General features: G+C 38.0%; 1 protein-coding gene and 1 non-coding gene across 2 annotated transcripts in view; one reads left to right on the top strand and one right to left on the bottom strand.

Annotated features, from left to right (window-relative positions):
- VWC2L (von Willebrand factor C domain containing 2 like) overlaps positions 1-27,942 on the bottom strand; it is a 149,398-nt gene that overhangs the window by 54,978 nt on the left and 66,478 nt on the right. The window lies entirely within an intron of this gene.
- LOC143678425 (U6 spliceosomal RNA) lies at positions 6,254-6,359 on the top strand. The gene has a single exon (XR_013173235.1). It is a non-coding gene; the product is annotated as a U6 spliceosomal RNA (small nuclear RNA).

The following is a 27,942-nucleotide window of genomic DNA, read 5'->3' as shown; positions in this document are numbered from 1 at the left end:
CAACGAGGCTGTCTGAATAATGAAAAAAAAAGTGTGCAATCGCACCAGGTAACTTCTCATTCTAAGGATAGATAGAACAGCAGTCTTAACCTTTAATTTTATAGCTTTCCCATCTTTTGCTAACCCTTTAACATTATATTAGAAAAAGATGGACTGGGCGGGGGCAGGGAGGGACTTAATGCTTTTTATGATCTATTTTAACATTTTTATCTCTCCTTAAAAAATAAATTTGCCATAAGAATTAAAACTGTATTTTATTCTTTAAATGTAGCCCTGGATGATGTATGTAACCGTGCTGGCAGCAAGTCAAGTCTGCACAAAGCCCAAATTGAATCTTCCCTCTGACTACAGCTGTGCATCATATTTTATGCAGTTTTTTTATGCTGGTCATAAATGAGGTGGAAACTGTGATTATGCCAATTTTGGAATAACGCATCTCCACCAAAAAGTGACTTCCAGTGTTCAGACATGTGTATGTATTTACAGGACACAGCCTTCCTTTTCTCATCACGAGATTGCATGCTGTTGACCTAATAAAAGATTTCTGGGCAAAGCAGGCTTTATTATCCTATGGCTGTAGGACACAGAATTATAAAAAATAGTATTATGATTTACTCGCACTTTATTATCTGGTTGGCAAAATGTAGCCCCTTAAGCTACCAAAGATTCTGAAGTGGGATGGGCAGTGGGGAATGGGATTTAGCTGTAAAAATAACTCATTGTCACTCTGTCATATATGACAAAGATTCAAATGAATGGAAAAGGAGCTTGCAAATTGCTTGCAGAACTTTGCTCTGATATTCAAATGTCATATTTTGTTGTCTTCAGTGAAGTGGTATCAACAAAGAGGAAGGAAAAAAATTTCCTGAGTATCAGAAATTGATGCCTTTCTGTTTCTCTGTCTACATTTAGCACAATACACATGCTTTCGGTCTCTGTATGGTATTAGCACAGAGATTATCTTTAAACAATTTTTAAATTGGAAGGTGTCATGGTTAGGGACAGGTGTCAACTTGGCCAAGTTGTGGTACCTGTTCATCTGATTGGGCAAGTGCTGGCCTGTCTGTTGCAATGAGGACATTTCATAGGATTAGGCCATGATCACGTCAGCTACATCCACAGCTGATTCCATCTGTAATCAGCCAAAGGGGAGTGTCTTCTGCAATTAGTGATGCTAAATCTAATCACGGGAAGCCTTTTAAGGAGGACTCAGAGGAGACAGGTTCCATTCCTGCTTTGGCTGGTGAGCCTCTCCTGTGGAGTTCATCCAGACCATCCATCGGAGTCATCGGCTTCACAGCCTGCCCTGTGGATTTTGGACTCTGCATTCCTACGGTCACGTGAGACACTTTCATAAATTTTATATTTGCAAGTGCTCCCTGTTGATTCCGTTTCTCTAGAGAACCCTAACTAATACAGAAGGCTTATGAGAGGGAAAAATTAAAATGTTAAGTGATTACAGAAAAAGAAATATTTGATATGAACTTCAACAACCTGTTTGTCCAAATTAACATGACATTACCTTTAAAACCATAACAATGAAGTCATTAGCACTAATGTGCATATATGGCTGAACCATCAATCAGTTCTCATTGGTAAGCAAGCTTCAGATCAGAAGATGTTTGTTCTATCAACACCCCGCCATTATGCCTGAAGACTGCTTCTGGCAGTATGGCTGACCTTCAAGTGGGCTGACCAGGCCAGGCACACTATGTGATTGGCAGGGAGCATTATGACTGCAGGCTGTCATATCAGTGGGCAGATTTCATACATCTGAATCTTCTGGAATGTCTTTCCAAGTTTGAAGGCCTTTTATTCCATGAAGAATAGATATAGATGGTTCCAATAGGAAAAAGTAGTGGGCTTAGTTTCGTGCTGAGCTGGCACTCCAAAATTTTTTGTTGCATATTTGAATGAACTAACGAATGGCTTACAGATATGGCCAGATATCATGTCAGTTTCTCAAGCACTGTCATCACATTTCAGAAGAACATGAGTAGTGAGAATTGTCTCTGTCACATTATGAATATTCATGAGTAGTTTGTGTATAACAGTTGTAATTGCAGCTGGTGAGAACCTTCTCTCGGGTATTGGCCTAGTGAAAAAATAAACCATACTTTGTGTATCTTCAGAAACATCACACCTGATGTTATTTTGGCAATTTAGGCATTGTTTAATAATCAATTTGCAAGCACATTAGCCTGGTTTGCAGAATGTTGTTGGACGCCCCTGACTGGGGGCTCTGATTGATTAAATTTCAAGGTAAAGGAAATAAAGCTTGAAGGTCAGCTTAAAGGTCTAGTGTATGCAATGACAGAAAGACATTGCTAGTTCTCCTCGACCTGAAAGGAATCACTTGTCTCACCAAACTAACATTCATTCCTAAAATGTTGCCATCAGTGCTAGAATGATTCTAAGGTTTCCTTTGCTGTAGCTATGTGATAATCTTTTACATAGCTTAGCTTGATGGCCAAGATGCTGACATTCTTTTTCAGTTCGGCTTTGCTGCGTTTACCTACCCTTGGTTGGGTTATCACTGCAGTGGATTCTATAAGCATTCAACCTTAAAAACTACCAGGGACTCAGCAGATCCTGCATAAGTCAGCCTTGAAAACCACCAATGTCTGAGTAACTTTCTAGAACATATTTCATTTAGATACTGTAGTTTATGTGAACATTTTACTTCTGGCTGTAATTCATCATGCTGACTTCAATACATAAAGACATAAGCGATTCAGTCTCCACTTAGATCCATGTTATACATTCTTCTTGTGGTCTATTATTATTATTGTATAGGAAGCTAACTATTCCTTTTGACAGCCCTTAGGTTTAAACCCAGGTGTTGGATGTAATGTAGCTAGTCTTGAATTTTACATTTTGACCTGATAGTAGCGGTCTTTGGTTGGTAGCACACATCCTATTATCCCTCAGCAAATACCTGCCACATTGACAAAAGATTTTCTAGAAAATGGTTATTGTTAATTTTGAAATGTGAATGATCCTTATTATAATATCACAGTAGTCAAGGTACCATGAAGGTATATTAAATATGGCAAACAAAAGAACTGCTGACCTATTTTCACATGGGCAGGTAGCAATACAGTTGCTTTCCAGCTAATCTGGTGTAGAAATAAAATTTCATTTAATCCCTCTCATGTGCAATACCTGAAACTGTAATAAAATGAGATCAAGACTATAATCCAGTGAGATCAAGTGAAATGGATAACCCATTTGTGAGAGGTACAATTCATCCATAACATTTCTTGAAAAGAGAAGCAGAAATGGTAACAATAAGCATTAAGTTCATCACCCTTTGAGAGCAAGACCAAAACATCCATTCTATATCTATATATGCATATCCATATCTCTATATAGATGTTATTTGATCTGGTGATACATGTGTGCATATCTTTATCTGTGTGCATATATTTAATTCTATGTGCAGGATTTCATGGGATTACATACCTCTTGTGGAGAAACATACTATGATATCTTTTCCAGGTATGGTTGTAAGTTTTCCTTTCCTGATCACTTTAACAAATGTTTGCATATAAGTTCAAAGTGTTATGCCAGATGAGTAGAAAGATCAGTAAGACAGGATTCTTTCCCTAAGGATTTTAGAGTGAAGCTTGTTGGCTTCTTGTTCTTGAAGGACTTACATTGTGAAAAAAAAAAAAAGAGATAAGAGATATGATAGAGACATCGAAACAAGACAATGAAAATTCACAAAAAAGGAAAAGCCTGTTCACTCATGGATGGGGCCATGAAAGTGATATTTAAGGTGGAGTCTGGAGGATGAGTAAACTTTTGACAAGCAGAAATAAGTGAGGATGCTTCAGGCATAGAGGCGAAAGGCATATGAAAGTTGCATTAACATAAATATAGTGGCTTAAGCCAACACAAATTTATTCTGTTAGAGTTACGTAGGATAGAAGTCCAACACGGGTCTCACTGGGCTAAAATTGTGTCGGTAGGGCTGCATTCCTTTCTGGGGGTTCAACAAGGGAAGGGGGACAGGGTCTATTTTCTTGCCTTTTCCAGCTTCTAGAGGCAGCCAAGGTTCTTTCTTTCCTGCAAGATCGCATTTTTCCTCCCATTCTTTTATCATTACTTTTCTCTCTGACCATGGCTGGGAAAGATTCTCTGCTTTTAAAGACTCATATAATTATATATTGTACCTGCCTGCATAATTATAACCCATAATAATCTTCCCAACCTTAATCACGCCTGTCAATTCCTTTTTGCCATGTGAGGTAGCATATTGATAGGCCCCAGGGATGAGGAAATGGACATCTTTGGGTGGAGTGGGTACGTTATTCTGTCAACCTCAAAGGCCAAGAGGTAGAGCTGTTCCAGGATCCCTTCATTGATTCAGTAATTATTTGTTATCATTATTTGTATAATTAAGTGCCAGGCACCACATTCTCTGGGTGCAGTATGAAGCAGCTTGGGCTGTGAGTCCCATTGACTAGAGGAGCTGCTAGAATGTGTCAGAAGGTTTCGTGAAAATCCCAAGTTTAAGAACAACCTCTCCCATGGTATTTTATATTAGATTAAACTGTCCTTCCCAGAACTGTGAGAAGGGAAACCAAGAATAAGTTAATTGACTAACCATAAGGTCTTCTTTTAAGCATGGGGGTGGGGGAGGTAATGTCACAGAACCCCCACATACTTTATCTGTTCTCCCCAGAAGAAAAAATGGTAGAATATAGAGGAGGAATAGGGAAGAATCTACTTTTCTCTGGAGACTTCCTAGAACTACAAAGAGATAAAGTAAATATATTAGCTGATGTATTAAGAACTTAATGTATGAGAGCAATAAATCATAATTTCTGAAATTTCAGTAAAGCCACAGAAAGCCTCAAAGTACAAACACAATTAACCATTACAGCTGCTGATAGCCCATTCAACTTATGTCTGGATCCATATAATGAATTATTGGACTCAGAAGTTTTCAGAATGAGTATCAAATGACTTTCTGGGTCTGAAGAAAGAGAAACAAAATGAAATTATTATGAATTTTGGGATATAATAGACATTGTCATTTAAACTGAGCCATGTACTTTTGCACCAAAATCTTATATATTTTATAACCTATAGTTGCAAATGAGGTCTTATTTTAATAGTCCAAAGTTCTGAAAGATATAATTACATATATTTATATGAAGTTACATATACTTAATACATAATATACAGTTAATAGTCCATACTTACATAAGGTATAAAGTAATTTTAGCTTCCGTGTTAATGTGGCACTCTGAACACACGTTTGATTACTTTTCTTCAAGATGCTCACTTTAAGTTGATAGTAAAATGATGAATTAAAAATGTGTAAATCCACAATCACACATAGAATAGGAGGGTCTCCATTATCAATCATAAAATCTTAACACCTGTCTGGAAGATGGGCAGGGGATGGAGAACAACTGACCTTTAAAGTAGGGTGGAGAACACAGCTGATGAAATTATGCAGAAGGGGTTGCAGCCAAACAGTGAGTCGGAGGCCCCAGTAGAGCCCCAAACAATTCAGCACTTGGACACCAGTTGTAGTTAAGGAGACAGTGAAGAAGGAGATGACTGAACATGCCTGTCTTCAGAGCAACTGCACCCTACACAATTCTGCAATGCCCTGGAGCTGAGGCAGATTCTACATCAATGAAAATCAATCAACCAAAAAACTAAAAAATAAAGTAGTATAATTTTTCTTTAAAGAAATAGAAAAAAAAGCAAGGAAACAAAGCCCCTCGGTGTGTATGGACAGTGTTCTGGAAACTAGAGACTAGGACAGCTAGTGTAGGAATCCATTTTAACAAAGTCTCTGTACTGGACACAAACTAGAAACTAGTTTTATTACCAGGTATTGCTTATCATGACCCTGTACGGTGTGTTCCATTTTCCTGGAAAATCCCTTCAGGTCAATTGTTTTTTGTCCCCTGATAAAGTCTTTTTGGAAAGGGGACTTCTTCCAGCAAAACCCAATGCAAGTGGCCATTTTATTTTACAGGGGAGAGGAAGCTGCAGTCTATTATGCCCATAAAATAAAAGAGAAATACCAAAGGAAAACAAAAAGAAGAAGAAAAGAAGAAAGGAAGGAAGGAAGGAAGGGAAAGAAAATGAACTACTGAAGAAATAGAGCTCTTTCAGGGAATGGGTTAGAACTTCCAAAATAAAATTCAGATTAAATTCTCAGGCAGATTTGAAAAAAACTTCATTAGCGAAGCAAGGACAGGATACCATGTAAAAAGTAAAATCAGTGCTTGCTTTGGCAGCACATACACTAAAATTGGAATGATACAGAGAAGATTAGCATGGCCCCTGTGCAAGATGACATGCAAATTACTGAAGCGTTCCATATTTTTTATAAAAAAAAAGTAAAAAAAAGTAAAATCAGAATTTGAAAAATCACTTGAAAATTGAAATATCCTTAAAATATCAATAGAAATATTAGAAGAAAAAGAAAAAAAAAGAAGGAATTTTACTAGAAAAGAGAAAAATGAGAAGAAGAATAAGTTAGAAACTCGAGAATAAAACAAACAAGTTATATAGGAAGGGAAATGTGATTATAGTAAACTACTTGGTTGCTAGTAAAAAAAAATTACATTGTCAATTGTTCAGTTGCTTAAAATCATCCTATGAAAAAAGCCTGAGATAGACTGCAAATGTTACCAACTTTGACAATATAAAAGCAAGTTCAGACAGCAGTGAGGGGAGTAGAAAGGAAAGGTGGAGGGAAAGGAAGGGGGAGAGCCTCATCTTCATCTTACAAAATGGGGAACCCAGAGATAATAGTTTTAGAATAAGAAGTAAAAAATAATTTATCGTTTGAAAATTCAAAATCTAGTGATAATTTAAGACCTTCTACACTAACTGATTTTTTAAACAACGTGAATGCAGCATCTGCTAAGACTGCTTAGATTACATTAAAGAAAAAGTTGGCAAAATAGCTGCAAATTGAATTGAAACCCATTCCCCAGAAAAGAAGCCGGCTACATGCCATCTGATGGAAATTCAGCCCACTTCAGGCTATGACCTGTGCTACAAAGGCTTGCAGTAAGAATGGGTGTCATTTATCAGACTCACCAAACACTGAGTGATGATGTCACACTTAATCTTAACTTTGAGAGCAAATATTTTTCTAATGGTCACGTGCCTGGATAAGAGATAGTGATACTTTAGGGTGCCAGTAGAGGACAGTGACAGAAACTCTGGAGTTTGACCCAGGATTAGAAATAGGTGGGTGAAGTTGAAGTCCTAGTTCCATTACTGACTTGCCAATTGACCTAGGGCAACTGTATTAATTTTGCTCTAAAACATTTCCCTGTTATCTCTGATCAGAAAAACATTTTCTCTGTCTACAAATGTGAGAATCAAATATAGTAATGTATGTAAAAATGATTATTACTGATTATTAACCATTATTTCTATAATCATTGTGTACGTTCAGTTGCTCAATTTGATTCATTAATTAGTCAATTTCTGAATGGTTTAGCACAAAATGAAGGCTCCAAATAAAGCTCAATTTGAAATTAAACTCTATCTGATTGTTCAAAACAGATAATACCATTTGCCTTCTTAAACTCATTAGAGAATTCCTTAACAATGCTAAAATATCTATGGTTTGTATATTGTGTCATTAAGGTCTTCAGACACACAAATTAAACATTATAAATATTTTCAATTACACTTAATTGTGAGAGATGTCTATTTTTAAGAACATGTTTTGTTCTAATACTGTTGCTTCAAATACACAGTGATCCTGACTTCTGGTTTAAAGTCAATTTTACATTTTCTAATAATGAAAGAACACATTCTTTGTAGAACATTTTATAAAAATTAGAGAAGAAAATTGCCAGTAATTTCAACCTTCCAGGCATACCTTCTGTTACTATTTTAATGCACTCCTATTCTTTTTTTCTATACACTCGTGCATGTTTGCTTTTAATTTGGAAAGCACAGCTTTATATCCTGCTTTTCCCAAGATTGTATTTCAAATTAGTGAAGTTGGATTTTAAATTTGGGTCGGGGTGTGGGTCGGGTGCCACACAATGGGAAACCGAGGCCATGATGCCTAGTTTGTTACTCACAGGGACCAGAGAGAGAGAGGGATGCCATGGGCAGTTCGCCAGAAGCATCACAGCTTGGGTGGCTCAGCCAGCAGGTGGGCAGCACACAGGCAGAGCAAGAGGGACCCGTGGGGTTGTGTCCTTATTGTGCTCCAGGGGTGAAGGTTGGTAGATTTTCCACGGGAGTCAAGGATTGGTTAGTTTTAGCAAGCGTGTGTGAAAAGAGAAAGGGACTGGGGGTGCAAGTTCAGTGCAGATGGACCAGGAGTGGGTTTGGGGGAGGTGTGTGGGTGGTATACCTGGTGGCCAGAGGTGCAGGTTTGGGTCTGTGGGAATTCATGCCCCAGGGCTAGAAAGCTGTTCATTAATTAGATCAAAGGGCAGAAGTGAAATTGATCCTGAGGCAGCACAGCAAAGTTTTGAGAGTTACCATGCATTGCATCATAAGCCCTTTTTCTATGTTATTATGTATTCTTCAGAAATATTTTTATTGGCTACAGAATATATAACTTGGAGGATCATCGATACATATTTTAAACTTGTCTGTTGGGCATTTCAATTGCTTCCAAATTTTTTTTTTGATATTAGAAACATACCACAATATTTACTATGACCACTTCTCATGTAAATCCTTCCTTTCTTCTTTGACAATTTCTTTAGAAAAAAAATGTCTAGAAGTAAAATTACTGAGTCGAAGCATGTGTTCATCTCTAAAGCTTATGACACTATAAGCCAAGCTGCTGTCTAGAGAGATGTATCAATATGTGGTCCCAAGAGCAATGAATCAGAATACCCGTTTCACCATAGCCTCTCCCAACACTGGGTATTAGTATTTTAAGGAATCCTTAATATTGTAGTGGTTGAAAGTTATCTCATTTTGATTTATATTTCTTGGTTTATTTGTACAGTTGATCTATTTTATGTTTATTAGCCTCAATATTGTTTGTATGTGATTCTGTCTATTCATGCCCTTTGCTCATCTGCATTGTTATTTTCTTATAGATTTGTATAAGCTTTTCACATGTTAACAATATAAATCCTTAATCTATCATGGTGGTTGCATTTGATTTTTACTTTTGTCCAAATAAAAGTCACTACATGTCATCTAAATTGGAAAGATGAAGTTCAAATATGCTCATAAAAAGAGCTTTGTGAAAGACTAAAGATGGAAACATGAGATAATATTTTCCAAATTCTTTATTAAACTATCCTTCATAAGACCTTGCTGTTGTTAGAATAAATCATAGGTATAATATTTCCATATATATTATTAAGCAATAGATTCAGATTGCTGGAAATGAAAATAAGCATCTTCCTCTTCCCAACTCTCCCTGCTATTCCCTGTCCCCTCCCCTTCAACCTCACCTTTTCCACCACCTTTAAGAAAGTCACATCTTAAAGATCTCCAAAATCTAATATAAGAGCTTGGAAATTTGATTATTTTAAAGCAAAGTTATTAGACTATGGGTCTAGAGGGGCATAGGCCATCCACTTCCCTGCCTCTGCCCTCCGCCTCCCATAATTCATATGCTTTGGCTTTTTTATTTTCCTTTTCATGATTGGGAATGACATTGAATTGAACACAGTGACAGAATATATTCTAAAAAAAAAGGATAATTTTATAAGATGTCTCAAATTTTCTCATGGCATTTGCTATTGTAACTCACAATGCCAATTAATTTCTTAATTCATTATCAATGTAACAGAAGAAAGACTTTGAAAACACTGTGCTTTGTGTAGATGTCTTTTAATTATGACTAATTAAATACTGTGGAAGGACCTGATTATACCTTTGAGTATTTCTTAGTCTGAAAAAAGAAAAGAAAAGGAAAAAAAGAAAAACAAGCTTTGTAGTCATGAATACAATGAACAAAAGCTGAATTGCACAACTCTGTCTATATTAAAAAAACAAAAACTGCAAAAAGAGAACAAATTATAGCATAGCACTTGGGAGTGTTCTCTAGACATGTGTGTGGATTCTCCATGGAGCTTATGTACTACTGTTTGTTTTGGTTATTAGGCAGAATCTCAAGTAAACCCAAGTAGAAATCACAGTGTTTCTGAAAATGAAGAGCAGTGCCAGTGGGTAAACAGTTTCAGGACAAACTGATGCAATTCTCCTTCATGTTAGGAATGGATTTTTCCAGATGGCTGCTGTGCATATGGCTGGGTGTGCTGCGGTAGCCAAAATAGGAAACGAGAACACAGTTCTTTCCAATTAAATCGACATTGTCCTTGAGAGAAGAAATTTCACAGGACATGTCCACAGGGATGGGGCTACACAGGAAATAGGAGTCATGTCCATCAAGACATTTTAAATTTAACTAATCATAATGTCTTTTTAAATGTTCAGACTGGTCACATTTATTTTGGGATTCTAGGAGAGCAAGGCAATGAGCTAAATGATGTACTTGAAATTCAGAGCTCAAAATTGGACTTGTCTATCCTTTTCATTCTGCAACATCGGGTGAGTTACTTAATCTCTCTCTGATTGTTTCCTCCTGTGTAAAATGGGAATCGCATCCCCAGGCAGCCCAACAGGCTTGTTGTGAAGATAAAATAATGAATGTTATGGGCACTTTGCAACCATGAAGCCCTGGATTGAACTTCCGGGGACTTGGAACGACTAAAGCAATAATACCAGGTCCTGCTGGGGAGCACATCACAGTCTTTTCTAGGGAGGATATTACTGTTTTTAATGGGTCGAGATTTATAACTATGTTTAGGTCCTGCCCTCCGAGAAATCCTTTGGTGGTTATTCAATAAATCTTAGTTGAAGAATAATTTACTGGCCTGTGTGTAAACAGCTTGGCTGGGAGCTGACTTTTGCTGGGTAATCTGATTTAGCTTAAAAATCCCAGCTCCCCCAAACATCAGACATGCGTGGAAAGGGACTGTTAAGCCCTGTATCATACATGAGCAATCAGACAGAGACCCTAAATACTTACATATGGAGAAAAAGTCCATCCCAGTGGATCTTTGATTCAGCCTAATGGGTGCAGGGGTCACAAGAGCTAGTTTCAACCTGTCATTTCAGACCCATGCTCTCTTGTTTTCTTTTGGCCTTGAATGTCTTGATTTCACCGTTCTCTTAGGAAAATGGAAACTTCTAAAGCTATTAAAAATGAGCCCTTTATCTTCTCATTTTGTACCTTCATCAGTTTTTTTTTTTATGGTTTACATTTAGTATTTCAATCATTTACCACTGGCCCTATTTGTACACAGGCCTAGCTACATTTTTGCAGTACACTGGAATCCCAGCTGTTTTCAAGGCTAACCTGTTATGTCTTGTTCTGCCCACAAAGTGATTTTTTTTTTGTAAGTGATTTTTTTTATAGTCAACAAATCATGCTCCTTCCCTGAAGAATCCTCTCGCAGCTGAGGGAGTTTCTGGGGAGCAGCAGGTTTGCTGCTGGTCTATATAGAACTGATAGTCTAATGCCCACAGGAGAACAAATCAATTTGGATAGAAAAGTTATAATGAAAAGCAACATATTCCTTCTTTATTTCTCTCATTTCTCAGTCCTCCCCTTTAGAGGCAAAAACTTGCATCATTTTGGTGTTATGTTTTTAGGACTTTTCCTGTATTTCTGTGTGATAGTATAACTACCTAAATGGCTTATTATGAATGCAGATTCCTGAGATTATTCCCGACCTGCTTTTTAGAATCTCTGCTATTGTGGTTGAGAATCTGGATCATTAAAAAGCATTCCAGAAAACTCAATGTCCCCAACATTTTTAGAACTATTAGCCAAGCGAGTCCCAGGCCACATAACTTTCATGGGCTCTAGGCACTTTTGCTTTTGTGGATCCCCTCCTCCATAAAAAGAACAAAAAAATTATTTTTGACTATTGCATAGATAGAAAGGTGAATATGTTAATGTTATAAACTAAAACATTTTCTTCACCTTAAGTTCACTATTTTCCTTCTTAAAAACTAAACCAAACTAAAATAAGCTACCACATTTTCATGGGCCACTATAAGTATCATGGGCCTTAGCACTGGACCTCCAGTGTCTACTCCGTAACTTAGCCCTGAATGAGTACAGGACTAGTCAAGTTAGAAAACTGTAATCTAAATATTCTGAAAACATAGATCCTAAACATATCCTTTCTTTGAATACCAAGGAGGAGACCTATGTCAAAATTCTTGCAGGAATTTAAGGAATGTTTTCATGAAATAAGTGGTTGTTCTTGAGGTTGGAGATATGAAGGTAGCCAGCTTCCAATTGGCTTCCTGATATTAGCAAATGCAAGAATGGGGAAGATTTTGGGTCTCAAATTTGCTTGAGTATATCTAACCTACTCAGGTGACACCTACTAACCAATGCACATAAACAACTATGACCAAATACAAGTGCAAGAGAAACCAGGCTATAAGGATACTAAATATTAGGGCCCAGTGACTTGGGTCCAGCCAAGTTTTCTACTGGACACTGGAGAATGGGAGGAAGGATAAAGGGGAAGAAGTAAAACACAAGTACAGTTAAAAAGGAAATTCATAGCACGAAGCAGGAATGACAGCTGCGAGAATTTCTAAGAGTAAGCCAAAAAGGAAGTCTGGCATGGTGCCACATGTAAAAAGAAGAGGGCTGCAACTGATAGAAGACCACAAAAATGACTATTTTAGATTACTATTAAAGATGACTAAGTGCCATTTTTGAGGAGGCAACTAAAAGCAAACAATGCTCAATAATGATTATCGCCCTGAAAGTTTATACTTACTCTTATGCTTGGCATTTATAAAGTGACACATAGCAATAGCTAATATTTACTGAGAACCTGACAATATTTCAAGTTCAGCGCTATTACTAAGTGACGTTGAGTCTAGACATGAAGGAACAAACTATGGTAGAAGAAGAAATAGTAGTATTTAGTTGTTTGGGTAATTGATTGGTCTGTAACAAACCACCCCCAAACCTAGTGATTTAAAACAGCAACCATTTTATTGTCACAATTTTGCCATCTGGGCTGACTTAGCTGGGCAGTTCTGCTCCTCTTGCTGGTGATTACCCATGTGGCCGCAGTCTGCAGGTGGGTCAGTGGGAAGTTGGTGTTAACTGGGATCTTGGGACAGCTGAGCTTTTTTTTCTTTCTCTATAGTCTCAGGGTTCCCCTTCAACTGGCCTTCCACGTGGTACCTTCAGCTGTATTTTTTACATAGTGGCTCTTAAGAGACATAGCAAGTTGCCTTTTTATGGCTTAGGTCAGGACCAGCATGGTGTCACCACTGTCACATTATTTGGATTAAAGAAGATTCTGTGGCCAATGGTGCAACATTTGCCATTAGTGTTGGGGACAGCCCTGCTTTCTCATACCTCAGCTTTCTGTGCAGGGGGTAGCGACAGTTGGTGAAACAGCCACAGGGAAGTAAAGTAGCATCTCTGATTGTTAAATTTGTGGAAAAATAATTAAGCATGTTTTCTTCTTGGGAGTAAGCTTCTCTACAGGAGGAGTCCAGCAAAACCAGGGTTTGGTATTAAATACTGGCTAATAAGCCTGAAACCATGTATGTTAGTTTGGAAGCTGCTGGAATGCAATAAACCAGAAATGGAATGGCCTTTAAAAAAAAAAAGGAATTTAGTAAGTTACAAGACCCACCTGGAATGGGCAGAGTCACATCTCCATCTAATCAAAGATCACACCCACAATTGGGTGCACAGCATTTCCGTGGAGATAATCTATAAAAAGTTTCTACCTTACAATATTGAATTAGGATTAAAAGAAGCTGCTCCTACAAGATTGGGTCAGGATAAAAAAGGCTTTTCTGGCATACAGAAAACTTTCAAAGTGGCACACCATGTCTTCCAACTTGGTCTCCAAAGGAACCAAAATGATATTTGGCCTCCATCTCCCACTCTGTTGTTTTACTCTCATTTCAGAGAGGTGCTTTTTATAGGCCCCCTCAGGGATTTCAACCTGATGAGGTTACAAATGATGTAGTATGTGTTAATGAAAGAAAAGAGATGAAGATACTGAAAATATATTATATATCCTAGAGAAGACAAATAACATAATAAGAGAACTTTGGGCTCATGTTTAGTTTTAAAATTGACATGGGTCACTGTTTATACCTCTTAAGTGAATCCATGTGGGACTGGTATTAATAGTATGTCTGGTACCAATTTGCCCTTTCCTTCTGGTAGAATCTGATCTTGCTGAGGCCAGGAATGCATCCAGATGAAAATACATTTCTTAGCTTCCTTTGCAGATAAAGGGGCCACGTGACCCAACTGACTAATGACAGATGAGTGAAAGTTGTTAGATGAGACTTGTGGAAAAGTTCCTTAGAAGTTGGGGGATGAGGAAGAGAACTGGAAAATGTATTCAAGTTGCAAGTGCTTATTTGTTCTTCTTTCCTACCTGGAATGCAGATATGATAGCTAGAGCTGTAATGGTTATCTTGTGACCATGAGGCAAACCTGAGGGTTAATCCAGGCACTAGAAAAAGATAAAGCAAAAAGATATAAATCTAGGACCTGGATGATATCATGGAAACTTTGTACCACCTTACATCGTCTACTTCCTGACTTTAATTTACACGAGGGAAGGGCTATTTTATTTATGCTCCTACTTTTAGATATTTCCAGGATTTTGCAGTTGAACATAGTTCCTAACTGATCATTATATTAGAGAAAACCTAGAAAAGCAGATAGTAGATGCTTTGTCCAAGAAAGATGCTACCGTTTAGGCAAAATATTTATTCAAAATCACGTGGGAATGTTTTCTTATATGTGCATGTATTGGAGATAGATTTTTCACATAAGATGCACTCTTCCATCCGAGCTTTATTAGCACTTTCTCTTCCCTCTGCTAGAGGTACTCTTCTTATGGGCAGTCACATGACGCCTAAATAGCCACAGCTCAGAGAGGTCTTTCCTAGTCATCCTATAATCAATCATAGCTCCTGTCACTTTCTATAACTTTACTCTATTTACTCTCTACTGCTCTATTACTGGCTTGTTCTTTTTTTGCCTCCTCCATGATTAGAGGAGAGACTGATACTTAGTAGTTGCTCAGCGAATGTTCATTAAGCTACCTAATGAATAAATGGATAAAGACAAAATAAACACACCTTTGCTTCTGAAAGTTTTCTGAGAAAGCTACCAACAAATCAATATGTGTATAAAAAATTATGACTGATAGCTACTGTCATTGTAGGTTGAGAACTGCAAATAAACTGTTAAATTTCAAAATAGTCTGGTTCTTGTTAAAATGATATGTCTGTTACAAATGTTCAGTGTAACTGGTAGTGTTGCAACTAGATGGCAATTTTTCAAACTTTTCTGATTTCTTCCCTTCAATTTTATCTGAAAGAAATAGAATGGTGAGCTATAAGTCTCAAAAGGGACATGAAGATATTCATAAATTACCCTTATGCTGACTTTACATAGCTCCTAATTTTTCCTTAGGCTGATATGTCCTATGTCTCCTTAGTTATAAAATGAATAGAAAGCAATGGCTTAAGTTCACAAAAAATATATCTGCCACTGGATTTTTTTTTTTTGGCATGGGCCGGCTCTGGGTATTGAACCTATGTCTCTGGCCTGGCAGGCTAGAACTCTGCCATTGAGTCACCGTTGCACCACCCACCACTGGATTTTGTGATACACACACACAAAACAACATCCAGTAGCATATATGTATCTATCTGATATTTAGAGAAAGCAAATACATATACAGATATATCCACATATATTCATACACATGATCATGTATATGAATGCATATAATGTGCTTCACCCACTACTTTTTTTTTTTTTTTCACATGGGCAGGCACTGGGAATCGAACCTGGGTCTCCAGCATGGCAGGTGAGAATTCTATCACTGAGTTGCTGTCGCACTGCTCCCCACTACTTTTTATGTATTAGAGTATTCATATACATTGTCTCTTCAAAATTTCAATATAGTAAATCTGTGTTTCCAAAAAGCCAGGCAGAAATGTTAAGAAAAATAAATATTGCAGATTCAAACAGATCTAGAGATAAGCCATCAGGGGATTCTGGCTTTCTTCCTTGGGGAAGAAGTTCTGGAGACAGGGGGTATTTGACCAATAGGCCTCTGGTACTCCACAATATGTTGTGAAACCATGCACTTTGCTTCCCTTCTGGGTGGCAGATGGTGGCAAAGATGCCAGGGGTCCATGAAAGACTTGAGCTCTGCTCCATGATGTGCAGTAGCTTCTGGAAAGAACTGCCCACAGCTTTCTGAGCCCACACATAGTATCTAAGTGGATATGGGAAAGGGGGCAGAAGTCACGGGTGTCACTGCTATCCCAGGCCCATAAATATCTCTGGGGTGATCCTCCATCGTTTTTCCCCATGTCAGCCTGCAGGATTTTTTGTGCCCAGGTGAGCTTGTGAACATATATTGAAGAAAGTGGAAACTCTGTCAGCTTTGGTCACTTGATGACTGCCTAGAGCAAATCACCTCTCCCCACACATCAACTGGGTCAAGTCAGAGAGATTTGGGTTTTTATGTTACAGCACTTAGCAGTCCTTTAATTAGCAGGTATATATATGCTACAGCTTTACAGAGGTTATGAAGCCACTGGCATTATAGAGAACTGGCTAGCAGAGGACAGCAGTTCTCAAGCTTCAGAATCTCTCAGAGCTAACTTATTCTGAATACCGATGCCTACATCTCACTCTCAGTATTCTGATCCCTTAGGTCTGGGATGGGACCAAAGAATGTGCATTTTAATCACCACTTCAGGTGATTTGATGCACATTTGGAAGAAGACTGGTGAAGAGGGTGGATATTCAGAAATGGCAGCTGGGAATCTGAGGTTGGGGGCAGCAGGTTACACACAGCTTGAGACAAGTATGATCTAGATGAATTAAAAGTCAATGGTAAAAAAAAAAAAGTCAATGGTAAGTGGAAAAACTCCATACTATAGCAATTAGTACTAATATTTAGTTAACTATGACCCTGCCATATTTCAAGGAGGATAAAAGCTCAAAGATGGGGTTACGAAAATGAAATGCAGTCACGGAGAAAGCAGAGGTCATTCAGAGAGGCAGGGGAAGATAGTTGCCACATAAATGCTTGCAAACAGAAAGCCCAATGAAATTGACACATCACAATCACAGAAGATCACGTAAGGGAGCTGATGGTTTTGAAGTCACGACCTCTCCCAATACCCTTCACCTATCACAGATGAACAATATGTGGCAAGAACATAACATAATTTCTGTCCATGTCATGTCCCACGTAGAGAGGGGGAGGGCAGTGAGTTTGCTTGTCATATTGGCTGAGAGAGAGAGGCCACATCTAAGCAATAGAAGAGGTTCTCTTGGGGGTGACTCTTAGTCGTAATTATAAGTAAGCTTAATCTATCCTTTGAGGGGTTAAATTTCATATGAACAACCCCCAAGATTGGGGGCTTAGCCTAATACTTTGGTTGTCCCCACTGCTTGTGAGAATATCTCCCCTTGGGGAAGTTGAATTTTCCCTCTTTCTCACCCTTCCCCCAAGGGGACTTTGCAAATACCTTTTTAGTCAGTGTTCAAATCACTGTGGGATTTATTGGGGCCTCACTGGGACTCAGCATCAAGGGATTGAGAAAACCTTCTCGACCAAAAGGGGGAAGAGCGAAATGAGACAAAATAAAGTGTCAATGGCTGAGAGATTCCAAACAGAGTCGAGAGGTTATCCTGGAGATTATTCTTAACGCATTAAATAGATATCACCTTTTTAGTTAAGATGTAACAGAGAGGCAGGAGGGAACTGCCTGAAAATGTAGAGCTGTATTCCAGTAGACATGTTTCTTGAAGATGATTGTATAATGATATAGCTTTCACAATGTGACTGTGTGATTGTGAAAACCTTGTGTTTGATGCTCTTTTTATCTACCCTATTGACAGATGAGTAAAACATATGGATTAAAATAAGTGAATAATAGGGGGATGAAATGTTAAAATACATTTAGTAGATTGAAATGCTAGTGATCAATGAAAGGGAGGGGTAAGGGGTATGGTATGCATGAATTTTTTTCTGTTTTCTTTTTATATCTTTTTCTGAATTGGTACAAATGTTCTAAGAAATGATCATGATGAATATATAACTATGTGATGACACTGTGAATTACTGATTATATATGTAGGAATGGAATGATCATATGGTAAGAATGTGTTTGTATGTTGGTATGTTTAATAAATAAATTTAGAAATAAAAGAGCATAACATGGATATTTTTTCTTCCCCTTTCCAGTACACTGTCACATAAAAATGTTATAAGCCTAGAGCCAAAGTCATTTTGGATTGGATTTTTTCCAATGTTCTAAATTTAACCAGCTGGGATCCTATAAGACCCAGCTTATTCAACATTCTGAAGTGTAGAATTTACCTTTCATAGGAATCTGCATTTCACCTTAAGGATGAAACATACCACCCTTTTCCTTAGGAAATATGGTCTTTTGTAATTAACACAATGGAGAGAAAGAACATAACAGAGGGTAAAAAGGACCAAAATGCACAAAGACACCCAGGCACTTACTAAGCCCCATGAAGGATGTTCCTCTTTTCACCAAGTTTTTTTTGTTTTGTTTTGTTTTTGAGAACCAAATATCTGGTGAGAAGAAAAACTGAAAGAAGTGCATTTTTAGAATAATAGTTGCTAAAGTACAGTTTTTTTGTTTGTTTGTTTAAAGTATTCCTCAATTATGAAGATTCAAACAGTAAACAACAACTTTAAGCCCGAGTACACAATTGTGTAAGATTTCCCTTCAGTCCAGGCTTCCTCCGGCGATCAGGTGCTGTAGTTAAGAGGAACTTGGCTCTGTACTAGTGAAACCGAACGTCAAAGTGGAGGAAGCAGGGCAATGAACGTGTTCGTAGTTATAGCAAATTAAGGGGTTTATCAACGCTCTGAAAGTTGATGCTTCTGTAGAATGACAGGCCTGGAGACTAAGCATAACTGATGTTGTTAAATAATACAGTACAGCACAAGGCTATCACGGCCCTTGGGGAATGACTGACCTCTTGGGTAAGCTTGAAACCAAGTCACGCAGAGGAAGATGCTGTATATACTTGCAGAAATTCTATTGCATCTTTCTTTCCAAATATGTAATATGCAGTTTCACAAAATACCTGAAAGTTCTTGTTGGCTTTTTTGAAATACTATTGTCTGTAATTTACATGTTTTGAAGCTGGTCATGGGGATTTTAGAAGGAGGTTATGCATCTTTTCAAGCATAAATTCCTTACATGTGAAAGGATACAGTTTGAGTGTGAATGTTTTAGAGGTTTGCACTTCTTTAGGAAAATGGTCACGCCATGAATTGCTCTTTTTGTAAGATCAAAATTTTGTATTAACAAGGTACACAATCAAAAAAAGTTTGTGATGCCGTCAGTTTATATAGCATTTCCAAGGTTTTCCAGATAATTCTACATAGATAATTTATTTGACACTTACAATGGCTCCTTGCAATAGATGGTGGAAAGGTATTGGTTCACATCTTACAGATGAAGAAATAGAAAATGATTAAGGGATCTGCCAAAATTCTGAATGGTTAACTTGGTAGAAAAGCAAGATTCTCTTACAATGGTTCTCAAAATATTGCCCAGCTGGGCAAAACTATTATTTGAAAGACTCCTCTGATTTATTTTCTTAGTCAATAAAAGAACATTAAATCATTCACAATTAAGAAATGTTGGTTGAGAGGCTATTATGGTGTTTCAGGTAAAACAAAAATGGAAAATTACAATTCCTGCCTTCAAGAAGCTTGCAATCTTCTAAGGTGAATAAGGCAACTACTGAGAGAGCATGCACTGAGAATCATGACTAACTCAACAATGGAAAATGGCAAATGAAAGGTAAAAAGCCACAGTGAGGGGCCAGCAAAAGATGGGGAACAGAAGTTTGCTCATATAAGGCTTTATAATTTAATTTCTGTAACACTCAGTGACTCGACAGTGGGAGAAGAAAGTATTAGCAGAATACTTCCCAATCCAGAAAAGTTTAAAAGTCAAATAAATGTAAAAACAGTGGAAACCAACAAAAACCATTGAACCAGTCATCGACATGAAGGTATGGAATACTTAGTTGCTTATGAAAATTTCAGATAAGCCAGAACACTTTGAAAATATACGTTAAAGGCATACTCTTCAAAAACAATCAAAGCATGCAGAAACCTTAGAAATCTAAGAGCTGTTCTTGATGGAAACTTTATCTTTGGGCAAATGAAAGCATCAGTGTATTTGTCACTTTTTCAGAAAGTTTTCTACTTGATATATGCCCTTGAAAGGAAAAACGAGAAGAAAACACCCAAGGTACCAAATTAGAGGCTTAAAAAAAAAGTTCCTGGTGCTATAAAAAACATAGTTGTATAACATTTCAAGGATGAATTTTTAAGTACATTTAAGTCTTGAGGCAGGCAACACCTGCCTAGTTCTGATAAACTTTAACTTCTGATTTGGCTTTAAGAGCCTTTGGGAGGAAGGGGTAAGCAAAGCTGATATGAAGAGACTTTGAGACTCAAAGATGAGCTGAGAGATTTTTTTCCTCCAAAATAAAAGAGACTGTGGTAAACATGAGAGGTTAAGAAGACTGACTCTGAAGAGAATGAAGGCCAAATTCATTCCTGATCCTCATATAAGAAGCTCTTCAGGGACATGAAGTGTGGGGTCTAGTTGTTTGATTTATTACTAAAATGCTTTCGGCAGCGTAGTTTGTTGGCAAATTTTATCTATCCTAAGTTATTCTAATAGCCTTGTACCAATTCTGCATGGGAAAGCAGCCTTTATATACATATATACATGACAGATTTTAAATAAATATATTTAATGAAAGTGCATTTATATGCAAATGAAAATAATTGAGAAATACTTTATTTCATGTCTATGGAAATAACAATATTTTATCTAGGACTGGATAAGTAATTGAAAACATTGCAGCAAGAAAGAAAACCTTAGGTTAGCAATTCACAGTATTCTCTGTCCATGTGGGAATGAGGTTACGCTAAATAAAACAGCTATAGTCTCATCACATACTGATGAGGATATGGTGGATGTATTTAGCATAAAATATAATAGCAATAGTAATCTGGGTTGGGCATCTCCACTGAATTTCTTTTGAATTTTAGAAAATTGGGAGTGAGGGTGTTGGATTTGGCTGTCCATTAGTTCTTTAATTTATTAGGAGCTGGTGGACCTAAACTGGTTTACTGTAGAGAGAGAAAATGAAAGAAACAAACAATATAGTGAATAGCATAAGAAATAACTTCACCCCAGAAACACTTTTAGGTAAGGTATTGGATGTTCTTTGTCTGCTTGTTTGTTTCTTTGTTTTCTGCCTTGTATCTCCTTGGTCAACAACCTTTCTCTTCTCTATAACGATTGTATTTAGTCCCTGAGCTCTAGATGATGTGTCCCCCTCAATCAAATCCTCCTTGGAAATTTTGCCAGACCTACCCATTCAAAAGATCTTCTCCCTTTCATTGGAGTTTCTAGGTAGGTGGGATATAAGACTTGAACTAGTAGTGGCTACCTTTGCGATGAAAATGGAAGGGAGTGGGGCTCATGCCTAAGAATGAAGGAAAGAAAAAGAAAGCAGTGTCAAGGTAGGAAAAGACAAAGAAAGAGAATCCTTGAAATATTTTTGGGCCTCTCAATCTAGCCAGGCATAAAAATATACGGACCCTTAAATTTTTCAGTTAACATGAATCAGCAGTTTTCCTTTGAATCTTGTTAGCCTGGGGCAAAGTTTTGTCACTTTCACAAAAGGCTGGCTGCCTAATCAAATAGCATATGGATTAATATGAATAATACTTATTGAACTAGTAATTTTAATTACTTTAAAATTAAAGTAATTTTCAGCTTCTCAGAAGCTCTAAAGTTCTGCCCTGAGATATACTTCGGAGACGATGAGATGGTGTTACATTTTGCCTGGTTTCCTCAGAGAGGCAAGTCTAGCCTAACTTATGCTAGTATTATTTTAAAAATCTAACAGAGACATATATGTAAGTTACCCCATGATAAGGACATAAATTATGGTATTTTTTTTTTTTTTCTGCATGGGCATGCACTGGAAATCGAACCCAGGTCTCTGGCATGGCAGGCAAGAACTCTGCCTACTGAGCCACGTGGCCCGCCCTATGTTAGATTTTAAGATTGTTCTCAACGATTTGTCTTCCGCTCTCTGTAAAATAATTCTATTTCCCTGTCCCATTGAGATGGGTTTGGCCAGGTGATTTGCTTTGTCTGAAGAAACATGAATGGAAGTCACGTGTGTCACATGTGAACAGAACCTGTGATCTTCTGTTGCTCTTTCCCCACCTCCTCCAAGAACAGCCCCAGATGGGGGCTGCTGCTCCAGCCTAGACCCCAGAATGGAGAAATTACAAAAAACAGAGGCATAGCCAACTCACAGCCAACATGTAATGGGAGCAAGATTTTATACTTGGTTGTAAGCCCCCAAATTTCAGGTTTGTTTGTCACAACACCAAAACCTAATAAAATCTGACCAATACATTAGGCATATAAAAATCCCAAATTAAGAAAAATGATTTTTTAACAATAATAATTCTTGATATCAATGAGTACCTTCTTTTAATGAAAAGTTCCCTGGGCATGTTGATCGTATTTAATTTAGAGAATTAACTTACACAAGATAGACGGACACATTCATTGTTAAGACCACCCCACTCTTGAGTCTTATTACCCCATTTTCTTCCTTGGATGTCTTTTCTGATCTCTGGATGTTCTGTGTCTCACAGATACAGTATTCTAGGTGAACTGGACTGTTGATTTGGTAGTTCTCTTTGATGCATTGTTGTTCTAAGCTGACAGCTCCGCAGATGCTCTGCCAACAAATGTCACAAGAGAAGCACTTGTCACAGCAGCACCTCCTTTGTAATAATCTTTTGTGGTCATGGTTGATGGACTGTAGAGTTCTTTGAACAGCTGTTCCCCATTGTCACACATCACTCTGAGTGCTGTGCATCCCTGATACCAACGCCCTTTACCTATGGGAGTAGCTACCACGTGCCCTCTTGCTTCTGAGAGACTTGATTCTGCTTAATGGGCTGTCCTACGTCATATCTTGCATCCCAAAACTACACCCAGAAAGTCATTGTTTGACTTCTGCCCTCTTTGATTTGTTTACTGTTTAATTTTAAAAGTTCAGCTGTCATCATGCTTATTTTATCCCTCTGATATTATATTCCTGAGTCCCAATAGTGTTCTGAGTTGTGATACTTTCCCTTTATGATCTTGGGCAAAAAATATGTGTTAAATAAAAATACAATAATATACTACTTTTTTTCACCAGGTGTCTGGTGGCTATCTCATCATGGGGAGATAGCCAGAAAGTGGGGTTGGAATGCAGGAGTAAATGGGGGAGAGGGATGTTTATTACCTGTCTATTATTGAGCGGGGACTGTAGTAACTGAATAGTAGACATAATTTTCCCTATTTTAAACATATGGAAATGACACTCAGGAGGTTAAGCCACCAAAATGATGCAGCTAATAAGCGATGGAGCTGGGATTCAAACATATTTCCATTTGGCTCCAGAATTTAAGTTCTCTTTCTTCTATGTGATGCTGTTTCCTAGAATTAAGTGAAAAAAACTCAGAGAATTAAGGGACATCCATGATTTAGAGCAAGTTATTTAACTTTCCAAGTTTTTCTGCTATTAGATGAAGGAGTTGAACAGAATTTATTCAAATATATCAAAACATTCTATGAATCTGAAATGATTGACCAGAAGTGCATGTACTTTATATTTTCAGAGAAAAGCAGAGATATTTCTTCAATCATTGTCCTTCTTCTCCCAACTCTCAGGTCCCCTGGTAGGAGAGGTGTCTCTCCTCCACCCCAACCTTAACCCACTCTTGTGCTCCACGTGGAAATTGTTCCCCATCCATCAGAGCCAGACACTGAGAACAACCTCCCATTTCTTCTGAATATTCAGCTTTTCCCTCTCTCTTGTATTTTTGCTGCCATGCCTAACACATTCGAAACTCCCCCATTAAAACAGAAACTATCTCCCTAGCCAACTGCTCTATCACTTGCAATGCTTCTGGTCTAGATTTTTGTGTGTGTGATAAAATTTGGATAGCTTATAATGCACTACTTAACCATTTAAAAATTGCAATCCAGTATCTTGTAGTACGTTTGCAATGTTGTGAAACCACCACCACTATCTGACTTCAGAACATTTTCATCAGCCCCAACAGAAACTTCATACCCATCAAGTAGTCACTCTCCATTCCCTCTTCCCCCAGACCCAGCAACCACAGTACTCCTCTCTGTCTTTCTGGATTTTCCTATTCTGGACATTTCATATGATTGAAATCATACAGTATGTAGCTTTTTGTGTTGACTTCTTTTACTTTTTCCAAGTTCATCCACGTTGTAGCTATATGCTAGTTTTTTAAGGTTTGTGGCTTACTCACATCGATTCTAATTCCTTAACCTCAGCTCCTTGCTTTGTATTTGACTTGACCTCTATGCAGTGAAAGAGTGTTCGGTCCTTTCTTTTTCTTTCTGAGCCACCTTCCTTCCTGGGTATCACATGCACTTGAGGTTCTTCTTTTGTAAACTTCCTTGCAAGTTCATTTTCCTCTACCCAGCAGTTATATATTGATATTTTCCACATACAAATGGGACCCACTTCTCTTTATTTTCTGTTTTTCGTCATTTGCATCCTTCCAAAGCTTCAATTGCCACACTTATTCTAACCATTCCAAGTAGTAGTTATTCATTTGGTTGCCTGAGCCATCCTGCTTTCCCTTCTCCCTTCTTATACCCTTTTCTCTTGACATCTCTCTGGCTTGATCTTCCCAGCTCCATCTGTGTGGTTTACCATGGCTTTAGCAACCAGACTCCTGTGACAAGATTCACAATTAAATGGCTCGACCCACACTGGGAAAATCAGATGCTTTTCTAGGAATTGTTAATTGGGACCCAAAAAGAGACTTAGATTTAATCTCTTCTCATGTGCCTGGTAGCTATCAGAGGCAGGGTCTTTGCTGTATCGACTGGGAAAGCAAGGAGCAGAGATGGTATAAGAATGATCCCTTATGAGCCTCAGGCTCAGTCTGTTCTTACAGCTTGGCTACATTCTTGCCCTTGGGTCCCAACTGATCCATTCCCAAAAATATCATGTTCAGAATTTGCTCTGTATAGTCACTTGTTTCTTAAAACTCCAGTCCACTATTTTGGTGGCAAAGACTATTTCTTCTTCCTCTCAGGCCCACAGCTCTTTGCCTTCCAGCCCCCTTGCATCAAGTGGCCAGTTCTTGCCAAAAGAATGTGGCTGAAAATGATGTGTCAGTTCTGGATTTAGGTGCTTGGTTGTGTGCTTTCTTTACTCTCTCTTTTCTTTCATTCAGTGCTAGGTACTGCCAGGGTGACCTTGAAGCCACCTTTTAGAGATGGAAGATCCTAAATGGCTGCGTGGAACAGAGCAACCCACACCCTAATATCCAGCAAGAAATGAACTTTTGGACAGGCCACGGTGGCTCAGCAGGCAGAGTTCTTCCCTGTCATGCCGGAGACCCGGGTTTGATTCCTGGTGCCTGCCCATGTGAAAAAAAAAAAAGAAACTAACTTTTATGATGTTAAGCCTCTGATATTTTGGAATTTAGCTATAACAGTTACAACTACTTTATGTATTATCTCACAGCCATCTCAAATTCATTATGTCCAGAGTCACATCCATATATTTCCTTTTCTCCAAAACATGCTCCTCTACTGCCTTCCATCTTAAAGAATGGTTCTAAAGTCCATCAAGTCACAAATCTTAGCACAATACTTGACTCCTTCATCTTCAGTAATTTCTACATATCGCTGGTCCCTAAGTACTATTAATATGATGTACATAGCATTTCTCTGCTCTGTCTCCTTGCCGTCACCACTGCCAATTCAATCTGACCATTGGCATTTCTTGTTGAGTTACTACAAAAGCTTGTAACTAATTTTTCTGCCTTTAAGTTAACTCACTTCCATCGATTCTTTACGTTGTTGCTATAGTAATCTTATATTTCATTTATCTTCTCAAAATCCTTTAATGACTTTTTAACATTTCTTGGACACAGCCTATGAAACTCCTTTTGCCTGCCACTCCCATAGACTCTGCCTGAGATAACTAATCAGAATGATTTCTTTCAGCCCTAGTTGACATGACCACAGCCTGTTGCAATGACCACAGCTAACTGGATTAAGAATGGGAGTTTGAGCTCAAATCAGCCTCTGCACAGTGTGTAGCAGCTAATGAAGTAGCCTAGTTCTCCAACTCTACCCAACAGGGTTTCTCTATATCAGTCTGTCACTTGCAGATCCACTCCAATTCTCTATCCTAAGGAGTTTGAGTGTGAAGCATGTAAGAGACATTGTGATAAACACATCACAGGAAGCAGACCTATAGAGTGATGGCATTAGTGAGCAAAAGCTGGGAAGCAGTGGATGCTTTAGAAAGCTCAATCCATGAAGTGGAGAATAAAGGAGAGGGAGGAAGAATCCATGGGACAGAAGATATAGATTCAGGCACAGTAGAATCTAAGACTAAGAGTTTGAAATCTAAGGTGTGGCGAGTCACTGAGTAGAGTAACAAACATCCGTTTAGAAGGAGAATAATTTTGCTGAAATAGCCAGAATATCAATAAACCTAGAGCTGTTGTGGGACACTGATCAGCATTCAACTTTTCTGTGAGACTTGTCAGCTTGGTTTATGAGATGGTTTTCTGCATTTCTTCACTACTCTACCTAATCTAATGAAAGCCCGCCACCTGAATTAAACAAAGGGTTGTAGCTTGGTCATTTGTAACCAGAAAGACATCATGGTCTACAAAGCTATTATGCTTTGCCCTCTGCTTGTTTTTCAAGATTCTTCCCCTAGTACGTCTACTTTCCCATCACATACTTGAACCACACTGGGCTGTGCTGAGTTCCTGAATGCGCCATGCTCTGGGTCCTCTTGCTTTTTCACGTATGTCTTCTCATTGCATGGAACACCTTATACTTGCCATGTCCCCTTATCATTGGTTGATTTCAACTTATTCTTCAAGACTTAGCTCAAGTGCAAACCTTTCTTGTAAGCTTTGCCTGGCATCTTATTCTTCTTGCATGATTTGTATGGCATATTTTTCCTCTTGGTCCCATGGCACACTGAGCATGCCATTGTCTTATTGCTAATTTATTTCACTGTGGAATAATCACCTCTTCTTTTATCTGTCTCCCTGTATAGATTTGCAAACTACCTAAGGACAACTTCCCAATAGAGTTGTACAAAGAACCAAGTACATTTCCTTGCTCTCCACTGTGTCCCCAGCAGCTGGACAGAGCCTGACACAGAGTAGGTGCTCAGCAGTAATGTTTGCTGACCTACTGAGTGATGGATTGATTATCTTCAGTCCTTTAAGCCAATGGTTGTTGGACTAGTAATGTGAATATAAAGTTACTATTACTGAGAACTAAATCTGGTTATTTCTTTTGTTGGAAGACCTGAATTCTGCTGTCAGTTAAAAAAGCAAGGCAGAGGAAAGTAAAATAAGGGCAGTTTAAAGCAGATCCAGTGATTCCATGAAAGTGTACCTGATGGTGAAGGAAAAAGAAATGAAAAAATCTCCAAGGCACAGCTAGCTGATTCCACTAAAAAAATCATGAAAAGATTTTATCATATCTGTTAACACACATCCATGAAACTAAAATTTCCTTAGTATCTATTGCTTTTATTTTTGCAATACAGTTGATCACTCACTTTGGAGTGACAACTCGGCTAGGCACTAGAGAGAGAAAAATAAGTAAGATATCAACTTCAAGCATCTCCCAGTAGTGAAGAAAGGATATGAGAATCATTACTATGTTAAACTCTGAGCGTCATAATAGAGTTGTACGAAGAATGAAGTACATTTCTTTGTAGTATGAGGTGGATAT

This window comes from Tamandua tetradactyla, chromosome 3 (assembly GCF_023851605.1).
Source record: "Tamandua tetradactyla isolate mTamTet1 chromosome 3, mTamTet1.pri, whole genome shotgun sequence".
Classification (NCBI taxonomy): domain Eukaryota; kingdom Metazoa; phylum Chordata; class Mammalia; order Pilosa; family Myrmecophagidae; genus Tamandua; species Tamandua tetradactyla.
Note: the sequence above shows the minus strand (reverse complement) of the source record. Positions and strands in the feature narration are given on the sequence as shown.